Raw genomic sequence first — 20,333 nt, forward strand, 5'->3', positions numbered from 1 at the left:
CTTAAATTAAACTACTAAAGAGGCTCAACACTGTTTAGCTGCCAAAAGCAGTTGGAATTGGGCCTAATCAGTGTGGTACGTCTTTAGGTGATGGCTATTGTGTCTGTTTGACTTCTTCCAAATGTCTGTACTGGCAATAAAAAGAAAAAGTTTCCAATTTAAATAGCTAGAGAATAAAAACAATTTGCCAGTAATGTGAAAAAACCTACAGCACCTGGTGTTCCCATGTGGTCTCCCACCCAAGTACTAAACAGGCCCAACACTGCTTAGCTTCCAAGATCAGGCCTATCCAATGCGGTATGGCTGTAGGTGAGATACAGGCACTTTTTTGCCCTCTTCTACTTCTATCACCAGGTAAGCTAATAAAAAAGTTTCCTAACTGAATTGGCTTACTGAAAAAAATTATGTGTTGGTAATGTAAAAAGACCTACAGGACATGATATTAGCAGGGGGTCTTAAATTAAACTACTAAAGAGGCTCAACACTGTTTAGCTGCCAAAAGCAGTCGGAATTGGTCCTAAACAGTGTGGTAAGTCTTTAGGTGATGGCTATTGTGTCTGTTTGACTTCTTCCAAATGTCTGTACTGGCAATAAAAAGTAAACGTTTCCAATTTAAATAGCTAGAGAATAAAAACAATTTGCCAGTAATGTGAAAAAACCTACAGCACCTGGTGTTCCCATGTGGTCTCCCACCCAGGTACTAACCAGGCCCAACACTGCTTAGCTTCCATGATCAGACGAGACTGGGCCTATCCAATGTGGTATGGCTGTAGGTGAGATACAGGCACTTTTTTGCCCTCTTCTACTTCTATCACCAGGTAAGCTAATAAAAAAGTTTCCTAACTGTATTGGCTTACTGAAAAAAATCATGTGTTGGTAATGTAAAAAGACCTACAGGACATGATATTAGCAGGGGGTCTTAAATTAAACTACTAAAGAGGCTCAACACTGTTTAGCTGCCAAAAGCAGTTGGAATTGGGCCTAAACAGTGTGGTAAGTCTTTAGGTGATGGCTATTGTGTCTGTTTGACCTCTTCCAAATGTCTGTACTGGCAATAAAAAGAAAAAGTTTCCAATTTAACCTACTAGAGAATAAAAACAATTTGCCAGTAATGTGAAAAAATCTACAGCACCTGGTGTTCCCATGTGGTCTCCCACCCAAGTACTAACCAGGCCCAACACTGCTTAGCTTCCAAGATCAGACAAGATTGGGCCTATCAAATGTGGTATGGCTGTAGGTGAGAGACAGGCACTTTTTTGCCCTCTTCTACTTCTATCACCAGGTAAGCTAATAAAAAAGTTTCCTAACTGAATTGGCTTACTGAAAAAAATTATGTGTTGGTAATGTAAAAAGACCTACAGGACATGATATTAGCAGGGGGTCTTAAATTAAACTACTAAAGAGGCTCAACACTGTTTAGCTGCCAAAAGCAGTTGGAATTGGTCCTAAACAGTGTGGTAAGTCTTTAGGTGATGGCTATTGTGTCTGTTTGACTTCTTCCAAATGTCTGTACTGGCAATAAAAAGTAAATGTTTCCAATTTAAATAGCTAGAGAATAAAAACAATTTGCCAGTAATGTGAAAAAACCTACAGCACCTAGTGTTCCCATCTGGTCTCCCACCCAAGTACTAACCAGGCCCAACACTGCTTAGCTTCCAAGATCAGACGAGATTGGGCCTATCCAATGTGGTATGGCTGCAGGTGAGATACAGGCACTTTTTTGCCCTCTTCTACTTCTATCACAAGGTAAGCTAATACAAAAGTTTCCTAACTGTATTGGCTTACTAAAAAAAATCATGTGTTGGTAATGTAAAAAGACCTACAGGACATGATATTAGCAGGGGGTCTTAAATTAAACTACTAAAGAGGCTCAACACTGTTTAGCTGCCGAAAGCAGTTGGAATTGGGCCTAAACAGTGTGGTAAGTCTTTAGGTGATGGCTATTGTGTCTGTTTGACCTCTTCCAAATGTCTGTGCTGGCAATAAAAAGAAAAAGTTTCCAATTTAAATAGCTAGAGAATAAAAACAATTTGCCAGTAATATGAAAAAACCTACAGCACCTGGTGTTCCCATGTGGTCTCCCATCCTAGTACTAACCAGGCCCAACACTTCTCTGCTTCCAAGATCAGGGCCTATCCAATGTGGTATGGCTGTAAGTGAGATACAAGCACTTTTTTGCCCTCTTCTACTTCTATCACCAGGTAAGCTAATAAAAAAGTTTCCTAACTGTATTGGCTTACTGAAAAAAAATCATGTGTTGGTAATGTAAAAAGACCTACAGGACATGATATTAGCAGGTGGTCTTAAATTAAACTACTAAAGAGGCTCAACACTGTTTAGCTGCCAAAAGCAGATGGAATTGAGCCTAAACAGTTTGGTAAGTCTTTAGGTGATGGCTATTGTGTCTGTTTGACCTCTTCCAAATGTCAGTGCTGGCAATAAAAAGAAAAAGTTTCCAATTTAAATAGCTAGAGAATAAAAACAATTTGCCAGTAATGTGAAAAAACCCACAGAACCTGGTGTTCCCATGTGGTCTCCCACCCAAGTACTAACCAGGCCCAACACTGCTTAGCTTCCAAGATCAGACGAGATTGGGCCTATCCAATGTAGTATGGCTGTAGGTGAGATACAGGCACTTTTTTGCCCTCTTCTACTTCTATCACCAAGTAAGCTAATAAAAAAGTTTCCTAACTGTATTGGCTTACTGAAAAAAATCATGTGTTGGTAATGTAAAAAGACCTACAGGACATGATATTAGCAGGTGGTCTTAAATTAAACTACTAAAGAGGCTCAACACTGTTTAGCTGCCAAAAGCAGATGGAATTGAGCCTAAACAGTTTGGTAAGTCTTTAGGTGATGGCTATTGTGTCTGTTTGACCTCTTCCAAATGTCTGTGCTGGCAATAAAAAGAAAAAGTTTCCAATTTAAATAGCTAGAGAATAAAAACAATTTGCCAGTAATGTGAAAAAACCTACAGCACCTGGTGTTCCAATGTGGTCTCCCACCCAAGTACTAACCAGGCCCAACACTGCTTAGCTTCCAAGATCAGACGAGATTGGGCCTATCCAATGTGGTATGGCTGTAGGTGAGATACAGGCACTTTTTTGCCCACTTCTACTTCTATCACCAGGTAGGCTAATACAAAAGTTTCCTAACTGTATTGGCTTACTGAAAAAAATCATGTGTTGGTAATGTAAAAAGACCTACAGGACATGATATTAGCAGGGGGTCTTAAATTAAACTACTAAAGAGGCTCAACACTGTTTAGCTGCCAAAAGCAGTTGGAATTGGGCCTAAACAGTGTGGTAAGTCTTTAGGTGATGGCTATTGTGTCTGTTTGACCTCTTCCAAATGTCTGTACTGGCAATAAAAAGAAAAAGTTTCCAATTTAAATAGCTAGAGAATAAAAACAATTTGCCAGTAATGTGAAAAAACCTACAGCACCTGGTGTTCCCATGAGGTCTCCCACCCAAGTACTAACCAGGCCCAACACTGCTTAGCTTCCAAGATCAGACGAGATTGGGCCTATCCAATGTGGTATGGCTGTAGGTGAGATACAGGCACTTTTTTGCCCTCTTCTACTTCTATCACCAGGTAAGCTAATAAAAAAGTTTCCTAACTGTATTGGCTTACTGAAAAAAAATCATGTGTTGGTAATGTAAAAAGACCTACAGGACATGTTATTAGCAGGGGGTCTTAAATTAAACTACTAAAGAGGCTCAACACTGTTTAGCTGCCAAATGCAGTTGGAATTAGGCCTAAACAGTATGGTAAGTCTTTAGGTGATGGCTATTGTGTCTGTTTGACCTCTTCCAAATGTCAGTGCTGGCAATAAAAAGAAAATTTTTCCAATTTAAATAGCTAGAGAATAAAAACAATTTGCCAGTAATGTGAAAAAACCTAGAGCACCTGGTGTTCCCATGTGGTCTCCCACCCAAGTACTAACCAGGCCCAACACTGCTTAGCTTCCAAGATCAGACGAGATTGGGCCTATCCAATGTGGTATTGCTGTAGGTGAGATACAGGCACTTTTTTGCCCTCTTCTACTTCTATCACCAGGTAAGCTAATACAAAAGTTTCCTAACTGTATTGGCTTACTAAAAAAAATCATGTGTTGGTAATGTAAAAAGACCTACAGGACATGATATTAGCAGGGGGTCTTAAATTAAACTACTAAAGAGGCTCAACACTGTTTAGCTGCCAAAAGCAGTTGGAATTGGGCCTAAACAGTGTGGTAAGTCTTTAGGTGATGGCTATTGTGTCTGTTTGACCTCTTACAAATGTCTGTGCTGGCAATAAAAAGAAAAAGTTTCCAATTTAAATAGCTAGAGAATAAAAACAATTTGCCAGTAATATGAAAAAACCTACAGCACCTGGTGTTCCCATGTGGTCTCCCATCCTAGTACTAACCAGGCCCAACACTTCTCTGCTTCCAAGATCAGGGCCTATCCAATGTGGTATGGCTGTAAGTGAGATACAAGCACTTTTTTGCCCTCTTCTACTTCTATCACCAGGTAAGCTAATAAAAAAGTTTCCGAACTGTATTGGCTTACTGAAAAAAAATCATGTGTTGGTAATGTAAAAAGACCTACAGGACATGATATTAGCAGGTGGTCTTAAATTAAACTACTAAAGAGGCTCAACACTGTTTTGCTGCCAAAAGCAGATGGAATTGAGCCTAAACAGTTTGGTAAGTCTTTAGGTGATGGCTATTGTGTCTGTTTGACCTCTTCCAAATGTCAGTGCTGGCAATAAAAAGAAAAAGTTTCCAATTTAAATAGCTAGAGAATAAAAACAATTTGCCAGTAATGTGAAAAAACCCACAGAACCTGGTGTTCCCATGTGGTCTCCCACCCAAGTACTAACCAGGCCCAACACTGCTTAGCTTCCAAGATCAGACGAGATTGGGCCTATCCAATGTGGTATGGCTGTAGGTGAGATACAGGCACTTTTTTGCCCTCTTCTACTTCTATCACCAAGTAAGCTAATAAAAAAGTTTCCTAACTGTATTGGCTTACTGAAAAAAATCATGTGTTGGTAATGTAAAAAGACCTACAGGACATGATATTAGCAGGTGGTCTTAAATTAAACTACTAAAGAGGCTCAACACTGTTTAGCTGCCAAAAGCAGATGGAATTGAGCCTAAACAGTTTGGTAAGTCTTTAGGTGATGGCTATTGTGTCTGTTTGACCTCTTCCAAATGTCTGTGCTGGCAATAAAAAGAAAAAGTTTCCAATTTAAATAGCTAGAGAATAAAAACAATTTGCCAGTAATGTGAAAAAACCTACAGCACCTGGTGTTCCCATGTGGTCTCCCACCCAAGTACTAACCAGGCCCAACACTGCTTAGCTTCCAAGATCAGACGAGATTGGGCTTATCCAATGTGGTATGGCTGTAGGTGAGATACAGGCACTTTTTTGCCCTCTTCTACTTCTATCACCAGGTAAGCTAATAAAAAAGTTTCCTAACTGAATTGGCTTACTGAAAAAAATTATGTGTTGGTAATGTAAAAAGACCTACAGGACATGATATTAGCAGGGGGTCTTAAATTAAACTACTAAAGAGGCTCAACACTGTTTAGCTGCCAAAAGCAGTTGGAATTGGGCCTAAACAGTGTGGTAAGTCTTTAGGTGATGGCTATTGTGTCTGTTTGACCTCTTCCAAATGTCTGTACTGGCAATAAAAAGAAAAAGTTTCCAATTTAAATAGCTAGAGAATAAAAACAATTTGCCAGTAATGTGAAAAAACCTACAGCACCTGGTGTTCCCATGAGGTCTCCCACCCAAGTACTAACCAGGCCCAACACTGCTTAGCTTCCAAGATCAGACGAGATTGGGCCTATCCAATGTGGTATGGCTGTAGGTGAGATACAGGCACTTTTTTGCCCTCTTCTACTTCTATCACCAGGTAAGCTAATAAAAAAGTTTCCTAACTGTATTGGCTTACTGAAAAAAAATCATGTGTTGGTAATGTAAAAAGACCTACAGGACATGTTATTAGCAGGGGGTCTTAAATTAAACTACTAAAGAGGCTCAACACTGTTTAGCTGCCAAATGCAGTTGGAATTAGGCCTAAACAGTATGGTAAGTCTTTAGGTGATGGCTATTGTGTCTGTTTGACCTCTTCCAAATGTCTGTGCTGGCAATAAAAAGAAAAAGTTTCCAATTTAAATAGCTAGAGAATAAAAACAATTTGCCAGTAATGTGAAAAAACCTACAGCACCTGGTGTTCCCATGTGGTCTCCCACCCAAGTACTAACCAGGCCCAACACTGCTTAGCTTCCAAGATCAGACAAGATTGGGCCTATCAAATGTGGTATGGCTGTAGGTGAGAGACAGGCACTTTTTTGCCCTCTTCTACTTCTATCACCAGGTAAGCTAATAAAAAAGTTTCCTAACTGAATTGGCTTACTGAAAAAAATTATGTGTTGGTAATGTAAAAAGACCTACAGGACATGATATTAGCAGGGGGTCTTAAATTAAACTACTAAAGAGGCTCAACACTGTTTAGCTGCCAAAAGCAGTTGGAATTGGTCCTAAACAGTGTGGTAAGTCTTTAGGTGATGGCTATTGTGTCTGTTTGACTTCTTCCAAATGTCTGTACTGGCAATAAAAAGTAAATGTTTCCAATTTAAATAGCTAGAGAATAAAAACAATTTGCCAGTAATGTGAAAAAACCTACAGCACCTAGTGTTCCCATCTGGTCTCCCACCCAAGTACTAACCAGGCCCAACACTGCTTAGCTTCCAAGATCAGACGAGATTGGGCCTATCCAATGTGGTATGGCTGCAGGTGAGATACAGGCACTTTTTTGCCCTCTTCTACTTCTATCACAAGGTAAGCTAATACAAAAGTTTCCTAACTGTATTGGCTTACTAAAAAAAATCATGTGTTGGTAATGTAAAAAGACCTACAGGACATGATATTAGCAGGGGGTCTTAAATTAAACTACTAAAGAGGCTCAACACTGTTTAGCTGCCGAAAGCAGTTGGAATTGGGCCTAAACAGTGTGGTAAGTCTTTAGGTGATGGCTATTGTGTCTGTTTGACCTCTTCCAAATGTCTGTGCTGGCAATAAAAAGAAAAAGTTTCCAATTTAAATAGCTAGAGAATAAAAACAATTTGCCAGTAATATGAAAAAACCTACAGCACCTGGTGTTCCCATGTGGTCTCCCATCCTAGTACTAACCAGGCCCAACACTTCTCTGCTTCCAAGATCAGGGCCTATCCAATGTGGTATGGCTGTAAGTGAGATACAAGCACTTTTTTGCCCTCTTCTACTTCTATCACCAGGTAAGCTAATAAAAAAGTTTCCTAACTGTATTGGCTTACTGAAAAAAAATCATGTGTTGGTAATGTAAAAAGACCTACAGGACATGATATTAGCAGGTGGTCTTAAATTAAACTACTAAAGAGGCTCAACACTGTTTAGCTGCCAAAAGCAGATGGAATTGAGCCTAAACAGTTTGGTAAGTCTTTAGGTGATGGCTATTGTGTCTGTTTGACCTCTTCCAAATGTCAGTGCTGGCAATAAAAAGAAAAAGTTTCCAATTTAAATAGCTAGAGAATAAAAACAATTTGCCAGTAATGTGAAAAAACCCACAGAACCTGGTGTTCCCATGTGGTCTCCCACCCAAGTACTAACCAGGCCCAACACTGCTTAGCTTCCAAGATCAGACGAGATTGGGCCTATCCAATGTAGTATGGCTGTAGGTGAGATACAGGCACTTTTTTGCCCTCTTCTACTTCTATCACCAAGTAAGCTAATAAAAAAGTTTCCTAACTGTATTGGCTTACTGAAAAAAATCATGTGTTGGTAATGTAAAAAGACCTACAGGACATGATATTAGCAGGTGGTCTTAAATTAAACTACTAAAGAGGCTCAACACTGTTTAGCTGCCAAAAGCAGATGGAATTGAGCCTAAACAGTTTGGTAAGTCTTTAGGTGATGGCTATTGTGTCTGTTTGACCTCTTCCAAATGTCTGTGCTGGCAATAAAAAGAAAAAGTTTCCAATTTAAATAGCTAGAGAATAAAAACAATTTGCCAGTAATGTGAAAAAACCTACAGCACCTGGTGTTCCAATGTGGTCTCCCACCCAAGTACTAACCAGGCCCAACACTGCTTAGCTTCCAAGATCAGACGAGATTGGGCCTATCCAATGTGGTATGGCTGTAGGTGAGATACAGGCACTTTTTTGCCCACTTCTACTTCTATCACCAGGTAGGCTAATACAAAAGTTTCCTAACTGTATTGGCTTACTGAAAAAAATCATGTGTTGGTAATGTAAAAAGACCTACAGGACATGATATTAGCAGGGGGTCTTAAATTAAACTACTAAAGAGGCTCAACACTGTTTAGCTGCCAAAAGCAGTTGGAATTGGGCCTAAACAGTGTGGTAAGTCTTTAGGTGATGGCTATTGTGTCTGTTTGACCTCTTCCAAATGTCTGTACTGGCAATAAAAAGAAAAAGTTTCCAATTTAAATAGCTAGAGAATAAAAACAATTTGCCAGTAATGTGAAAAAACCTACAGCACCTGGTGTTCCCATGAGGTCTCCCACCCAAGTACTAACCAGGCCCAACACTGCTTAGCTTCCAAGATCAGACGAGATTGGGCCTATCCAATGTGGTATGGCTGTAGGTGAGATACAGGCACTTTTTTGCCCTCTTCTACTTCTATCACCAGGTAAGCTAATAAAAAAGTTTCCTAACTGTATTGGCTTACTGAAAAAAAATCATGTGTTGGTAATGTAAAAAGACCTACAGGACATGTTATTAGCAGGGGGTCTTAAATTAAACTACTAAAGAGGCTCAACACTGTTTAGCTGCCAAATGCAGTTGGAATTAGGCCTAAACAGTATGGTAAGTCTTTAGGTGATGGCTATTGTGTCTGTTTGACCTCTTCCAAATGTCAGTGCTGGCAATAAAAAGAAAATTTTTCCAATTTAAATAGCTAGAGAATAAAAACAATTTGCCAGTAATGTGAAAAAACCTAGAGCACCTGGTGTTCCCATGTGGTCTCCCACCCAAGTACTAACCAGGCCCAACACTGCTTAGCTTCCAAGATCAGACGAGATTGGGCCTATCCAATGTGGTATTGCTGTAGGTGAGATACAGGCACTTTTTTGCCCTCTTCTACTTCTATCACCAGGTAAGCTAATACAAAAGTTTCCTAACTGTATTGGCTTACTAAAAAAAATCATGTGTTGGTAATGTAAAAAGACCTACAGGACATGATATTAGCAGGGGGTCTTAAATTAAACTACTAAAGAGGCTCAACACTGTTTAGCTGCCAAAAGCAGTTGGAATTGGGCCTAAACAGTGTGGTAAGTCTTTAGGTGATGGCTATTGTGTCTGTTTGACCTCTTACAAATGTCTGTGCTGGCAATAAAAAGAAAAAGTTTCCAATTTAAATAGCTAGAGAATAAAAACAATTTGCCAGTAATATGAAAAAACCTACAGCACCTGGTGTTCCCATGTGGTCTCCCATCCTAGTACTAACCAGGCCCAACACTTCTCTGCTTCCAAGATCAGGGCCTATCCAATGTGGTATGGCTGTAAGTGAGATACAAGCACTTTTTTGCCCTCTTCTACTTCTATCACCAGGTAAGCTAATAAAAAAGTTTCCGAACTGTATTGGCTTACTGAAAAAAAATCATGTGTTGGTAATGTAAAAAGACCTACAGGACATGATATTAGCAGGTGGTCTTAAATTAAACTACTAAAGAGGCTCAACACTGTTTTGCTGCCAAAAGCAGATGGAATTGAGCCTAAACAGTTTGGTAAGTCTTTAGGTGATGGCTATTGTGTCTGTTTGACCTCTTCCAAATGTCAGTGCTGGCAATAAAAAGAAAAAGTTTCCAATTTAAATAGCTAGAGAATAAAAACAATTTGCCAGTAATGTGAAAAAACCCACAGAACCTGGTGTTCCCATGTGGTCTCCCACCCAAGTACTAACCAGGCCCAACACTGCTTAGCTTCCAAGATCAGACGAGATTGGGCCTATCCAATGTGGTATGGCTGTAGGTGAGATACAGGCACTTTTTTGCCCTCTTCTACTTCTATCACCAAGTAAGCTAATAAAAAAGTTTCCTAACTGTATTGGCTTACTGAAAAAAATCATGTGTTGGTAATGTAAAAAGACCTACAGGACATGATATTAGCAGGTGGTCTTAAATTAAACTACTAAAGAGGCTCAACACTGTTTAGCTGCCAAAAGCAGATGGAATTGAGCCTAAACAGTTTGGTAAGTCTTTAGGTGATGGCTATTGTGTCTGTTTGACCTCTTCCAAATGTCTGTGCTGGCAATAAAAAGAAAAAGTTTCCAATTTAAATAGCTAGAGAATAAAAACAATTTGCCAGTAATGTGAAAAAACCTACAGCACCTGGTGTTCCCATGTGGTCTCCCACCCAAGTACTAACCAGGCCCAACACTGCTTAGCTTCCAAGATCAGACGAGATTGGGCTTATCCAATGTGGTATGGCTGTAGGTGAGATACAGGCACTTTTTTGCCCTCTTCTACTTCTATCACCAGGTAAGCTAATACAAAAGTTTCCTAACTGTATTGGCTAACTGAAAAAAATCATGTGTTGGTAATGTAAAAGGACCTACAGGACATGATATTAGCAGGGGGTCTTAAATTAAACTACTAAAGAGGCTCAACACTGTTTAGCTGCCAAAAGCAGTTGGAATTGGGCCTAAACAGTGTGGTAAGTCTTTAGGTGATGGCTATTGTGTCTGTTTGACCTCTTCCAAATGTCTGTACTGGCAATAAAAAGAAAAAGTTTCCAATTTAAATAGCTAGAGAATAAAAACAATTTGCCAGTAATGTGAAAAAACCTACAGCACCTGGTGTTCCCATGTGGTCTCCCACCCAAGTACTAACCAGGCCCAACACTGCTTAGCTTTCAAGATCAGACGAGATTGGGCCTATCCAATGTGGTATGGCTGTAGGTGAGATACAGGCACTTTTTTGCCCTCTTCTACTTCTATCACCAGGTAAGCTAATAAAAAAGTTTCCTAACTGTATTGGCTTACTGAAAAAAATCATGTGTTGGTAATGTAAAAAGACCTACAGGACATGTTATTAGCAGGGGGTCTTAAATTAAACTACTAAAGAGGCTCAACACTGTTTAGCTGCCAAATGCAGTTGGAATTGGGCCTAAACAGTATGGTAAGTCTTTAGGTGATGGCTATTGTGTCTGTTTGACCTCTTCCAAATGTCAGTGCTGGCAATAAAAAGAAATTTTTTCCAATTTAAATAGCTAGAGAATAAAAACAATTTGCCAGTAATGTGAAAACACCTACAGCACCTGGTGTTCCCATGTGGTCTCCCACCAAAGTACTAACCAGGCCCAACACTGCTTAGCTTCCAAGATCAGACGAGATTGGGCCTATCCAATGTGGTATTGCTGTAGGTGAAATACAGGCACTTTTTTGCCCTCTTCTACTTCTATCACCAGGTAAGCTAATACAAAAGTTTCCTAACTGTATTGGCTTACTGAAAAAAATCATATGTTGGTAATGTAAAAAGACCTACAGGACATGATATTAGCAGGGGGTCTTAAATTAAACTACTAAAGAGGCTCAACACTGTTTAGCTGCCAAAAGCAGTTGGAATTGGGCCTAAACAGTGTGGTAAGTCTTTAGGTGATGGCTATTGTGTCTGTTTGACCTCTTCCAAATGTTTGTACTGGCAATAAAAAGAAAAAGTTTCCAATTTAAATAGCTAGAGAATAAAAACAATTTGCCAGTAATGTGAAAAAACCTACAGCACCTGGTGTTCCCATGTGGTCTCCCACCCAAGTACTAAACAGGCCCAACACTGCTTAGCTTCCAAGATCAGACGAGATTGGGCCTATCCAATGTGGTATGGCTGTAGGTGAGATACAGGCACTTTTTTGCCCTCTTCTACTTCTATCACCAGGTAAGCTAATAAAAAAGTTTCCTAACTGTATTGGCTTACTGAAAAAAATTATGTGTTGGTAATGTAAAAAGACTTACAGGACATGATATTAGCAGGGGGTCTTAAATTAAACTACTAAAGAGGCTCAACACTGTTTAGCTGCCAAAAGCAGTTGGAATTGGGCCTAATCAGTGTGGTACGTCTTTAGGTGATGGCTATTGTGTCTGTTTGACTTCTTCCAAATGTCTGTACTGGCAATAAAAAGAAAAAGTTTCCAATTTAAATAGCTAGAGAATAAAAACAATTTGCCAGTAATGTGAAAAAACCTACAGCACCTGGTGTTCCCATGTGGTCTCCCACCCAAGTACTAAACAGGCCCAACACTGCTTAGCTTCCAAGATCAGGCCTATCCAATGTGGTATGGCTGTAGGTGAGATACAGGCACTTTTTTGCCCTCTTCTACTTCTATCACCAGGTAAGCTAATAAAAAAGTTTCCTAACTGAATTGGCTTACTGAAAAAAATTATGTGTTGGTAATGTAAAAAGACCTACAGGACATGATATTAGCAGGGGGTCTTAAATTAAACTACTAAAGAGGCTCAACACTGTTTAGCTGCCAAAAGCAGTCGGAATTGGTCCTAAACAGTGTGGTAAGTCTTTAGGTGATGGCTATTGTGTCTGTTTGACTTCTTCCAAATGTCTGTACTGGCAATAAAAAGTAAACGTTTCCAATTTAAATAGCTAGAGAATAAAAACAATTTGCCAGTAATGTGAAAAAACCTACAGCACCTGGTGTTCCCATGTGGTCTCCCACCCAGGTACTAACCAGGCCCAACACTGCTTAGCTTCCATGATCAGACGAGACTGGGCCTATCCAATGTGGTATGGCTGTAGGTGAGATACAGGCACTTTTTTGCCCTCTTCTACTTCTATCACCAGGTAAGCTAATAAAAAAGTTTCCTAACTGTATTGGCTTACTGAAAAAAATCATGTGTTGGTAATGTAAAAAGACCTACAGGACATGATATTAGCAGGGGGTCTTAAATTAAACTACTAAAGAGGCTCAACACTGTTTAGCTGCCAAAAGCAGTTGGAATTGGGCCTAAACAGTGTGGTAAGTCTTTAGGTGATGGCTATTGTGTCTGTTTGACCTCTTCCAAATGTCTGTACTGGCAATAAAAAGAAAAAGTTTCCAATTTAACCTACTAGAGAATAAAAACAATTTGCCAGTAATGTGAAAAAATCTACAGCACCTGGTGTTCCCATGTGGTCTCCCACCCAAGTACTAAACAGGCCCAACACTGCTTAGCTTCCAAGATCAGACAAGATTGGGCCTATCAAATGTGGTATGGCTGTAGGTGAGATACAGGCACTTTTTTGCCCTCTTCTACTTCTATCACCAGGTAAGCTAATAAAAAAGTTTCCTAACTGAATTGGCTTACTGAAAAAAATTATGTGTTGGTAATGTAAAAAGACCTACAGGACATGATATTAGCAGGGGGTCTTAAATTAAACTACTAAAGAGGCTCAACACTGTTTAGCTGCCAAAAGCAGTTGGAATTGGTCCTAAACAGTGTGGTAAGTCTTTAGGTGATGGCTATTGTGTCTGTTTGACTTCTTCCAAATGTCTGTACTGGCAATAAAAAGTAAATGTTTCCAATTTAAATAGCTAGAGAATAAAAACAATTTGCCAGTAATGTGAAAAAACCTACAGCACCTGGTGTTCCCATGTGGTCTCCCACCCAAGTACTAACCAGGCCCAACACTGCATAGCTTCCAAGATCAGACAAGATTGGACCTATCCAATGTGGTATGGCTGTAGGTGAGATACAGGCACTTTTTTGCCCTCTTCTACTTCTATCACCAGGTAAGCTAATAAAAAAGTTTCCTAACTGTATTGGCTTACTGAAAAAAATCATGTGTTGGTAATGTAAAAAGACCTACAGGACATGTTATTAGCAGGGGGTCTTAAATTAAACTACTAAAGAGGCTCAACACTGTTTAGCTGCCAAAAGCAGTTGGAATTGGGCCTAAACAGTGTGGTAAGTCTTTAGGTGATGGCTATTGTGTCTGTTTGACCTCTTCCAAATGTCTGTGCTGGCAATAAAAAGAAAAAGTTTCCAATTTAAATAGCTAGAGAATAAAAACAATTTGCCAGTAATATGAAAAAACCTACAGCACCTGGTGTTCCCATGTGGTCTCCCATCCTAGTACTAACCAGGCCCAACACTTCTCTGCTTCCAAGATCAGGGCCTATCCAATGTGGTATGGCTGTAAGTGAGATACAAGCACTTTTTTGCCCTCTTCTACTTCTATCACCAGGTAAGCTAATAAAAAAGTTTCCGAACTGTATTGGCTTACTGAAAAAAATCATGTGTTGGTAATGTAAAAAGACCTACAGGACATGATATTAGCAGGGGGTCTTAAATTAAACTACTAAAGAGGCTCAACACTGTTTAGCTGCCAAAAGCAGTTGGAATTGGGCCTAAACAGTGTGGTAAGTCTTTAGGTGATGGCTATTGTGTCTGTTTGACCTCTTCCAAATGTCTGTACTGGCAATAAAAAGAAAAAGTTTCCAATTTAACCTACTAGAGAATAAAAACAATTTGCCAGTAATGTGAAAAAATCTACAGCACCTGGTGTTCCCATGTGGTCTCCCACCCAAGTACTAAACTGGCCCAACACTGCTTAGCTTCCAAGATCAGACAAGATTGGGCCTATCAAATGTGGTATGGCTGTAGGTGAGATACAGGCACTTTTTTGCCCTCTTCTACTTCTATCACCAGGTAAGCTAATAAAAAAGTTTCCTAACTGAATTGGCTTACTGAAAAAAATTATGTGTTGGTAATGTAAAAAGACCTACAGGACATGATATTAGCAGGGGGTCTTAAATTAAACTACTAAAGAGGCTCAACACTGTTTAGCTGCCAAAAGCAGTTGGAATTGGTCCTAAACAGTGTGGTAAGTCTTTAGGTGATGGCTATTGTGTCTGTTTGACTTCTTCCAAATGTCTGTACTGGCAATAAAAAGTAAATGTTTCCAATTTAAATAGCTAGAGAATAAAAACAATTTGCCAGTAATGTGAAAAAACCTACAGCACCTGGTGTTCCCATGTGGTCTCCCACCCAAGTACTAACCAGGCCCAACACTGCATAGCTTCCAAGATCAGACAAGATTGGACCTATCCAATGTGGTATGGCTGTAGGTGAGATACAGGCACTTTTTTGCCCTCTTCTACTTCTATCACCAGGTAAGCTAATAAAAAAGTTTCCTAACTGTATTGGCTTACTGAAAAAAATCATGTGTTGGTAATGTAAAAAGACCTACAGGACATGTTATTAGCAGGGGGTCTTAAATTAAACTACTAAAGAGGCTCAACACTGTTTAGCTGCCAAATGCAGTTGGAATTGGGCCTAAACAGTATGGTAAGTCTTTAGGTGATGGCTATTGTGTCTGTTTGACCTCTTCCAAATGTCAGTGCTGGCAATAAAAAGAATTTTTTTCCAATTTAAATAGCAAGAGAATAAAAACAATTTGCCAGTAATGTGAAAAAACCTACAGCACCTGGTGTTCCCATGTGGTCTCCCACCCAAGTACTAACCAGGCCCAACACTGCTTAGCTTCCAAGATCAGACAAGATTGGGCCTATCCAATGTTGTATGGCTGTAGGTGAGATACAGGCACTTTTTTGCCCTCTTCTACTTCTATCACCAGGTAAGCTAATACAAAAGTTTCCTAACTGTATTGGCTTACTGAAAAAAATCATGTGTTGGTAATGTAAAAAGACCTACAGGACATGATATTAGCAGGGGGTCTTAAATTAAACTACTAAAGAGGCTCAACACTGTTTAGCTGCCAAAAGCAGTTGGAATTGGGCCTAAACAGTGTGGTAAGTCTTTAGGTGATGGCTATTGTGTCTGTTTGACTTCTTCCAAATGTCTGTACTGGCAATAAAAAGTAAACGTTTCCAATTTAAATAGCTAGAGAATAAAAACAATTTGCCAGTAATGTGAAAAAACCTACAGCACCTGGTGTTCCCATGTGGTCTCCCACCCAAGTACTAACCAGGCCCAACACTGCTTTGCTTCCAAGATCAGACGAGATTGGGCCTATCCAATGTGGTATGGCTGTAGGTGAGATACAGGCACTTTTTTGCCCACTTCTACTTCTATCACCAGGTAGGCTAATACAAAAGTTTCCTAACTGTATTGGCTTACTGAAAAAAATTATGTGTTGGTAATGTAAAAAGACCTACAGGACATGATATTAGCAGGGGGTCTTAAATTAAACTACTAAAGAGGCTCAACACTGTTTAGCTGCCAAAAGCAGTAGGAATTGGGCCTAAACAGTGTGGTAAGTCTTTAGGTGATGGCTATTGTGTCTGTTTGACCTCTTCCAAATGTTTGTACTGGCAATAAAAATAAAAAGTTTCCAATTTAAATAGCTAGAGAATAAAAACAATTTGCCAGTAATGTGAAAAAACCTACAGCACCTGGTGTTCCCATGTGGTCTCCCACCCAAGTACTAAACAGGCCCAAAACTGCTTAGCTTCCAAGATCAGACAAGATTGGGCCTATCCAATGTGGTATGGCTGTAGGTGAGATTCAGGCACTTTTTTTCCCTCTTCTACTTCTATCACCTGGTAAGCTAATAAAAAAGTTACCTAACTGAATTGGCTTACTGAAAAAAATTATGTGTTGGTAATGTAAAAAGACCTACAGGACATGATATTAGCAGGGGGTCTTAAATTAAACTACTAAAGAGGCTCAACACTGTTTAGCTGCCAAAAGCAGTTGGAATTGGTCCTAAACAGTGTGGTAAGTCTTTAGGTGATGGCTATTTTGTCTGTTTGACTTCTTCCAAATGTCTGTACTGGCAATAAAAAGTAAACGTTTCCAATTTAAATAGCTAGAGAATAAAAACAATTTGCCAGTAATGTGAAAAAACCTACAGCACCTGGTGTTCCCATGTGGTCTCCCACCCAAGTACTAACCAGGCCCAACACTGCTTAGCTCCCAAGATCAAACGAGATTGGGCCTATCCAATGTGGTATGGCTGTAGGTGAGATGCACGCACTTTTTTGCCCTCTTCTACTTCTATCACCAGGTAAGCTAATAAAAAAGTGTCCTAACTGTATTGGCTTACTGAAAAAAATCATGTGTTGTTAATGTAAAAAGACCTACAGGACATGATATTAGCAGGGGGTCTTAAATTAAACTACTAAAGAGGCTCAACACTGTTTAGCTGCCAAAAGCAGTTGGAATTGGGCCTAAACAGTATGGTAAGTCTTTAGGTGATGGCTATTGTGTCTGTTTGACCTCTTCCAAATGTCAGTGCTGGCAATAAAAAGAATTTTTTTCCAATTTAAATAGCTAGAGAATAAAAACAATTTGCCAGTAATGTGAAAAAAACCTACAGCACCTGGTGTTCCCATGTGGTCTCCCACCCAAGTACTAACCAGGCCCAAAACTGCTTAGCTTCCAAGATCAGACGACATTGGGCCTATCCAATGTGGTATGGCTGTAGGAGAGATGCAGGCACTTTTTTGCCCTCTTCTACTTCTATCACCAGGTAAGCTAATACAAAAGTTTCTTAACTGTATTGGCTTACTGAAAAAAATCATGTGTTGGTAATGTAAAAAGACCTACAGGACATGATATTAGCAGGGGGTCTTAAATTAAACTACTAAAGAGGCTCAACACTGTTTAGCTGCCAAAAGCAGTTGGAATTGGGCCTAAACAGTGTGGTAAGTCTTTAGGTGATGGCTATTGTGTCTGTTTGACCTCTTCCAAATGTCTGTACTGGCAATAAAAAGAAAAAGTTTCCAATTTAAATAGCTAGAGAATAAAAACAATTTGCCAGTAATGTGAAAAAACCTACAGCACCTGGTGTTCCCATGTGGTCTCCCACCCAAGTACTAAACAGGCCCAACACTGCTTAGCTTCCAAGATCAGACGAGATTGGGCCTATCCAATGTGGTATGGCTGTAGGTGAGATACAGGCACTTTTTTGCCCTCTTCTACTTCTATCACCAGGTAAGCTAATAAAAAAGTTTCCTAAATGTATTTGCTTACTGAAAAAAATTATGTGTTGGTAATGTAAAAAGACCTACAGGACATGATATTAGCAGGGGGTCTTAAATTAAACTACTAAAGAGGCTCAACACTGTTTAGCTGCCAAAAGCAGTTGAAATTGGGCCTAAACAGTGTGGTAAGTCTTTAGGTGATGGCTATTGTGTCTGTTTGACTTCTTCCAAATGTCTGTACTGGCAATAAAAAGTAAACGTTTCCAATTTAAATAGCTAGAGAATAAAAACAATTTGCCAGTAATGTGAAAAAACCTACAGCACCTGGTGTTCCCATGTGGTCTCCCACTCAAGTACTAACCAGGCCCAACACTGCTTAGCTTCCAAGATCAGAAGAGATTGGGCCTATCCAATGTGGTATGGCTGTAGGTGAGATACAGGCACTTTTTTGCCCTCTTCTACTTCTATCACCAGGTAGGCTAATACAAAAGTTTCCTAACTGTATTGGCTTACTGAAAAAAATCATGTGTTGGTAATGTAAAAAGACCTACAGGACATGATATTAGCAGGGGGTCTTAAATTAAACTACTAAAGAGGCTCAACACTGTTTAGCTGCCAAAAGCAGTTGGAATTGGGCCTAAACAGTATGGTAAGTCTTTAGGTGATGGCTATTGTGTCTGTTTGACCTCTTCCAAAGGTCAGTGCTGGCAATAAAAAGAAAATTTTTCCAATTTAAATAGCTAGAGAATAAAAACAATTTGCCAGTAATGTGAAAAAACCTACAGCACCTGGTGTTCCCATGTGGTCTCCCTACCAAGTACTAACCAGGCCCAACATTGCTTAGCTTCTAAGATCAGACGAGATTGGGCCTATACAATGTGGTATGGCTGTAGGTGAGATACAGGCACTTTTTTGCCCTCTTCTACTTCTATCACCAGGTAAGCTAATAAAATAGTTTCCCAACTGTATTGTCTTACTGAAAAAAATCATGTGTTGGTAATGTAAAAAGACCTACAGGACATGTTATTAGCAGGGGGTCTTAAATTAAACTACTAAAGAGGCTCAACACTATTTAGCTGCCAAAAGCAGTTGGAATTGGTCCTAAACAGTGTGGTAAGTCTTTAGGTGATGGCTATTGTGTCTGTTTGACTTCTTCCAAATGTCTGTACTGGCAATAAAAAGTAAACTTTTCCAATTTAAATAGCTAGAGAATAAAAACAATTTGCCAGTAATGTGAAAAAACCTACAGCACCTGGTGTTCCCATGTGGTCTCCCAACCAAGTACTAACCAGGCCCAACATTGCTTAGCTTCTAAGATCAGACGAGATTGGGGCCTATACAATGTGGTATGGCTGTACGTGAGATACAGGCACTTTTTTGCCCTCTTCTACTTCTATCACCAGGTAAGCTAATAAAAAAGTTTCCCAACTGTATTGTCTTACTGAAAAAAATCATGTGTTGGTAATGTAAAAAGACCTACAGGACATGATATTAGCAGGGGGTCTTAAATTAAACTACTAAAGAGGCTCAACACTGTTTAGCTGCCAAAAGCAGTTGGAATTGGGCCTAAACAGTATGGTAAGTCTTTAGGTGATGGCTATTGTGTCTGTTTGACCTCTTCCAAAGGTCAGTGCTGGCAATAAAAAGAAAATTTTTCCAATTTAAATAGCTAGAGAATAAAAACAATTTGCCAGTAATGTGAAAAAACCTACAGCACCTGGTGTTCCCATGTGGTCTCCCTACCAAGTACTAACCAGGCCCAACATTGCTTAGCTTCTAAGATCAGACGAGATTGGGCCTATACAATGTGGTATGGCTGTAGGTGAGATACAGGCACTTTTTTGCCCTCTTCTACTTCTATCACCAGGTAAGCTAATAAAATAGTTTCCCAACTGTATTGTCTTACTGAAAAAAATCATGTGTTGGTAATGTAAAAAGACCTACAGGACATGATATTAGCAGGGGGTCTTAAATTAAACTACTAAAGAGGCTCAACACTGTTTAGCTGCCAAAAGCAGTTGGAATTGGGCCTAAACAGTGTGGTAAGTCTTTAGGTGATGGCTATTGTGTCTGTTTGACCTCTTCCAAATGTCTGTACTGGCAATAAAAAGAAAAAGTTTCCAATTTAAATAGCTAGAGAATAAAAACAATTTGCCAGTAATGTGAAAAAACCTACAGCACCTGGTGTTCCCATGTGGTCTCCCACCCAAGTACTAAACAGGCCCAACACTGCTTAGCTTTTAAGATCAGACGAGATTGGGCCTATCCAATGTGGTATGGCTGTAGGTGAGATACAGGCACTTTTTTGCCCTCTTCTACTTCTATCACCAGGTAAGCTAATAAAAAAGTTTCCTAACTGTATTGGCTTACTGAAAAACATTATGTGTTGGTAATGTAAAAAGAC

General features: G+C 39.5%; 25 non-coding genes and 14 pseudogenes across 25 annotated transcripts; all 39 read right to left on the reverse strand.

Annotated features, from left to right (window-relative positions):
• Positions 1-202: 202 nt before the first annotated feature.
• Positions 203-311, reverse strand: LOC146044310 (5S ribosomal RNA; annotated as a pseudogene).
• A 345-nt stretch (positions 312-656) lies between these two features.
• On the reverse strand, positions 657-775 carry LOC146043589 (5S ribosomal RNA). The gene has a single exon (XR_014464581.1). It is a non-coding gene; the product is annotated as a 5S ribosomal RNA (ribosomal RNA).
• A 345-nt stretch (positions 776-1,120) lies between these two features.
• LOC146043864 (5S ribosomal RNA) lies at positions 1,121-1,239 on the reverse strand (annotated as a pseudogene).
• Positions 1,240-1,584: 345 nt separating this feature from the next.
• LOC146043703 (5S ribosomal RNA) lies at positions 1,585-1,703 on the reverse strand. Its single transcript, XR_014464694.1, has one exon. It is a non-coding gene; the product is annotated as a 5S ribosomal RNA (ribosomal RNA).
• An 801-nt stretch (positions 1,704-2,504) lies between these two features.
• On the reverse strand, positions 2,505-2,623 carry LOC146043871 (5S ribosomal RNA; annotated as a pseudogene).
• A 345-nt stretch (positions 2,624-2,968) lies between these two features.
• On the reverse strand, positions 2,969-3,087 carry LOC146044879 (5S ribosomal RNA). The gene has a single exon (XR_014465315.1). It is a non-coding gene; the product is annotated as a 5S ribosomal RNA (ribosomal RNA).
• A 345-nt stretch (positions 3,088-3,432) lies between these two features.
• On the reverse strand, positions 3,433-3,551 carry LOC146043167 (5S ribosomal RNA). The gene has a single exon (XR_014464161.1). It is a non-coding gene; the product is annotated as a 5S ribosomal RNA (ribosomal RNA).
• Positions 3,552-3,897: 346 nt separating this feature from the next.
• Positions 3,898-4,016, reverse strand: LOC146043762 (5S ribosomal RNA). The gene has a single exon (XR_014464754.1). It is a non-coding gene; the product is annotated as a 5S ribosomal RNA (ribosomal RNA).
• Positions 4,017-4,817: 801 nt separating this feature from the next.
• On the reverse strand, positions 4,818-4,936 carry LOC146043615 (5S ribosomal RNA). Its single transcript, XR_014464606.1, has one exon. It is a non-coding gene; the product is annotated as a 5S ribosomal RNA (ribosomal RNA).
• A 345-nt stretch (positions 4,937-5,281) lies between these two features.
• LOC146044746 (5S ribosomal RNA) lies at positions 5,282-5,400 on the reverse strand. Its single transcript, XR_014465182.1, has one exon. It is a non-coding gene; the product is annotated as a 5S ribosomal RNA (ribosomal RNA).
• Positions 5,401-5,745: 345 nt separating this feature from the next.
• On the reverse strand, positions 5,746-5,864 carry LOC146043179 (5S ribosomal RNA). Its single transcript, XR_014464173.1, has one exon. It is a non-coding gene; the product is annotated as a 5S ribosomal RNA (ribosomal RNA).
• Positions 5,865-6,210: 346 nt separating this feature from the next.
• Positions 6,211-6,329, reverse strand: LOC146043509 (5S ribosomal RNA). The gene has a single exon (XR_014464502.1). It is a non-coding gene; the product is annotated as a 5S ribosomal RNA (ribosomal RNA).
• A 345-nt stretch (positions 6,330-6,674) lies between these two features.
• On the reverse strand, positions 6,675-6,793 carry LOC146043704 (5S ribosomal RNA). Its single transcript, XR_014464695.1, has one exon. It is a non-coding gene; the product is annotated as a 5S ribosomal RNA (ribosomal RNA).
• Positions 6,794-7,594: 801 nt separating this feature from the next.
• LOC146043872 (5S ribosomal RNA) lies at positions 7,595-7,713 on the reverse strand (annotated as a pseudogene).
• A 345-nt stretch (positions 7,714-8,058) lies between these two features.
• On the reverse strand, positions 8,059-8,177 carry LOC146044881 (5S ribosomal RNA). The gene has a single exon (XR_014465317.1). It is a non-coding gene; the product is annotated as a 5S ribosomal RNA (ribosomal RNA).
• A 345-nt stretch (positions 8,178-8,522) lies between these two features.
• Positions 8,523-8,641, reverse strand: LOC146043191 (5S ribosomal RNA). Its single transcript, XR_014464185.1, has one exon. It is a non-coding gene; the product is annotated as a 5S ribosomal RNA (ribosomal RNA).
• A 346-nt stretch (positions 8,642-8,987) lies between these two features.
• LOC146043763 (5S ribosomal RNA) lies at positions 8,988-9,106 on the reverse strand. Its single transcript, XR_014464755.1, has one exon. It is a non-coding gene; the product is annotated as a 5S ribosomal RNA (ribosomal RNA).
• Positions 9,107-9,907: 801 nt separating this feature from the next.
• LOC146043616 (5S ribosomal RNA) lies at positions 9,908-10,026 on the reverse strand. The gene has a single exon (XR_014464607.1). It is a non-coding gene; the product is annotated as a 5S ribosomal RNA (ribosomal RNA).
• A 345-nt stretch (positions 10,027-10,371) lies between these two features.
• Positions 10,372-10,490, reverse strand: LOC146044758 (5S ribosomal RNA). Its single transcript, XR_014465194.1, has one exon. It is a non-coding gene; the product is annotated as a 5S ribosomal RNA (ribosomal RNA).
• A 345-nt stretch (positions 10,491-10,835) lies between these two features.
• LOC146044898 (5S ribosomal RNA) lies at positions 10,836-10,954 on the reverse strand. The gene has a single exon (XR_014465335.1). It is a non-coding gene; the product is annotated as a 5S ribosomal RNA (ribosomal RNA).
• Positions 10,955-11,299: 345 nt separating this feature from the next.
• Positions 11,300-11,418, reverse strand: LOC146043319 (5S ribosomal RNA). The gene has a single exon (XR_014464313.1). It is a non-coding gene; the product is annotated as a 5S ribosomal RNA (ribosomal RNA).
• A 345-nt stretch (positions 11,419-11,763) lies between these two features.
• Positions 11,764-11,882, reverse strand: LOC146044815 (5S ribosomal RNA). The gene has a single exon (XR_014465251.1). It is a non-coding gene; the product is annotated as a 5S ribosomal RNA (ribosomal RNA).
• A 345-nt stretch (positions 11,883-12,227) lies between these two features.
• On the reverse strand, positions 12,228-12,336 carry LOC146044307 (5S ribosomal RNA; annotated as a pseudogene).
• A 345-nt stretch (positions 12,337-12,681) lies between these two features.
• LOC146043591 (5S ribosomal RNA) lies at positions 12,682-12,800 on the reverse strand. The gene has a single exon (XR_014464582.1). It is a non-coding gene; the product is annotated as a 5S ribosomal RNA (ribosomal RNA).
• A 345-nt stretch (positions 12,801-13,145) lies between these two features.
• On the reverse strand, positions 13,146-13,264 carry LOC146044049 (5S ribosomal RNA; annotated as a pseudogene).
• A 345-nt stretch (positions 13,265-13,609) lies between these two features.
• On the reverse strand, positions 13,610-13,728 carry LOC146044094 (5S ribosomal RNA; annotated as a pseudogene).
• Positions 13,729-14,528: 800 nt separating this feature from the next.
• Positions 14,529-14,647, reverse strand: LOC146044003 (5S ribosomal RNA; annotated as a pseudogene).
• A 345-nt stretch (positions 14,648-14,992) lies between these two features.
• On the reverse strand, positions 14,993-15,111 carry LOC146044095 (5S ribosomal RNA; annotated as a pseudogene).
• Positions 15,112-15,456: 345 nt separating this feature from the next.
• Positions 15,457-15,575, reverse strand: LOC146043904 (5S ribosomal RNA; annotated as a pseudogene).
• Positions 15,576-15,920: 345 nt separating this feature from the next.
• Positions 15,921-16,039, reverse strand: LOC146044839 (5S ribosomal RNA). The gene has a single exon (XR_014465276.1). It is a non-coding gene; the product is annotated as a 5S ribosomal RNA (ribosomal RNA).
• A 345-nt stretch (positions 16,040-16,384) lies between these two features.
• On the reverse strand, positions 16,385-16,503 carry LOC146044002 (5S ribosomal RNA; annotated as a pseudogene).
• Positions 16,504-16,848: 345 nt separating this feature from the next.
• LOC146043248 (5S ribosomal RNA) lies at positions 16,849-16,967 on the reverse strand. The gene has a single exon (XR_014464241.1). It is a non-coding gene; the product is annotated as a 5S ribosomal RNA (ribosomal RNA).
• Positions 16,968-17,313: 346 nt separating this feature from the next.
• Positions 17,314-17,432, reverse strand: LOC146044188 (5S ribosomal RNA; annotated as a pseudogene).
• Positions 17,433-17,777: 345 nt separating this feature from the next.
• Positions 17,778-17,896, reverse strand: LOC146044816 (5S ribosomal RNA). Its single transcript, XR_014465252.1, has one exon. It is a non-coding gene; the product is annotated as a 5S ribosomal RNA (ribosomal RNA).
• A 345-nt stretch (positions 17,897-18,241) lies between these two features.
• On the reverse strand, positions 18,242-18,360 carry LOC146043169 (5S ribosomal RNA). The gene has a single exon (XR_014464163.1). It is a non-coding gene; the product is annotated as a 5S ribosomal RNA (ribosomal RNA).
• A 345-nt stretch (positions 18,361-18,705) lies between these two features.
• LOC146043724 (5S ribosomal RNA) lies at positions 18,706-18,824 on the reverse strand. The gene has a single exon (XR_014464715.1). It is a non-coding gene; the product is annotated as a 5S ribosomal RNA (ribosomal RNA).
• Positions 18,825-19,169: 345 nt separating this feature from the next.
• LOC146044099 (5S ribosomal RNA) lies at positions 19,170-19,289 on the reverse strand (annotated as a pseudogene).
• Positions 19,290-19,634: 345 nt separating this feature from the next.
• On the reverse strand, positions 19,635-19,753 carry LOC146043725 (5S ribosomal RNA). Its single transcript, XR_014464716.1, has one exon. It is a non-coding gene; the product is annotated as a 5S ribosomal RNA (ribosomal RNA).
• Positions 19,754-20,098: 345 nt separating this feature from the next.
• LOC146043923 (5S ribosomal RNA) lies at positions 20,099-20,217 on the reverse strand (annotated as a pseudogene).
• Positions 20,218-20,333: the final 116 nt, after the last annotated feature.

Source organism: Crinia signifera, chromosome 19 (genome assembly GCF_055691185.1).
Source record: "Crinia signifera chromosome 19, ASM5569118v1, whole genome shotgun sequence".
Taxonomy (NCBI): Eukaryota; Metazoa; Chordata; class Amphibia; order Anura; family Myobatrachidae; genus Crinia; species Crinia signifera.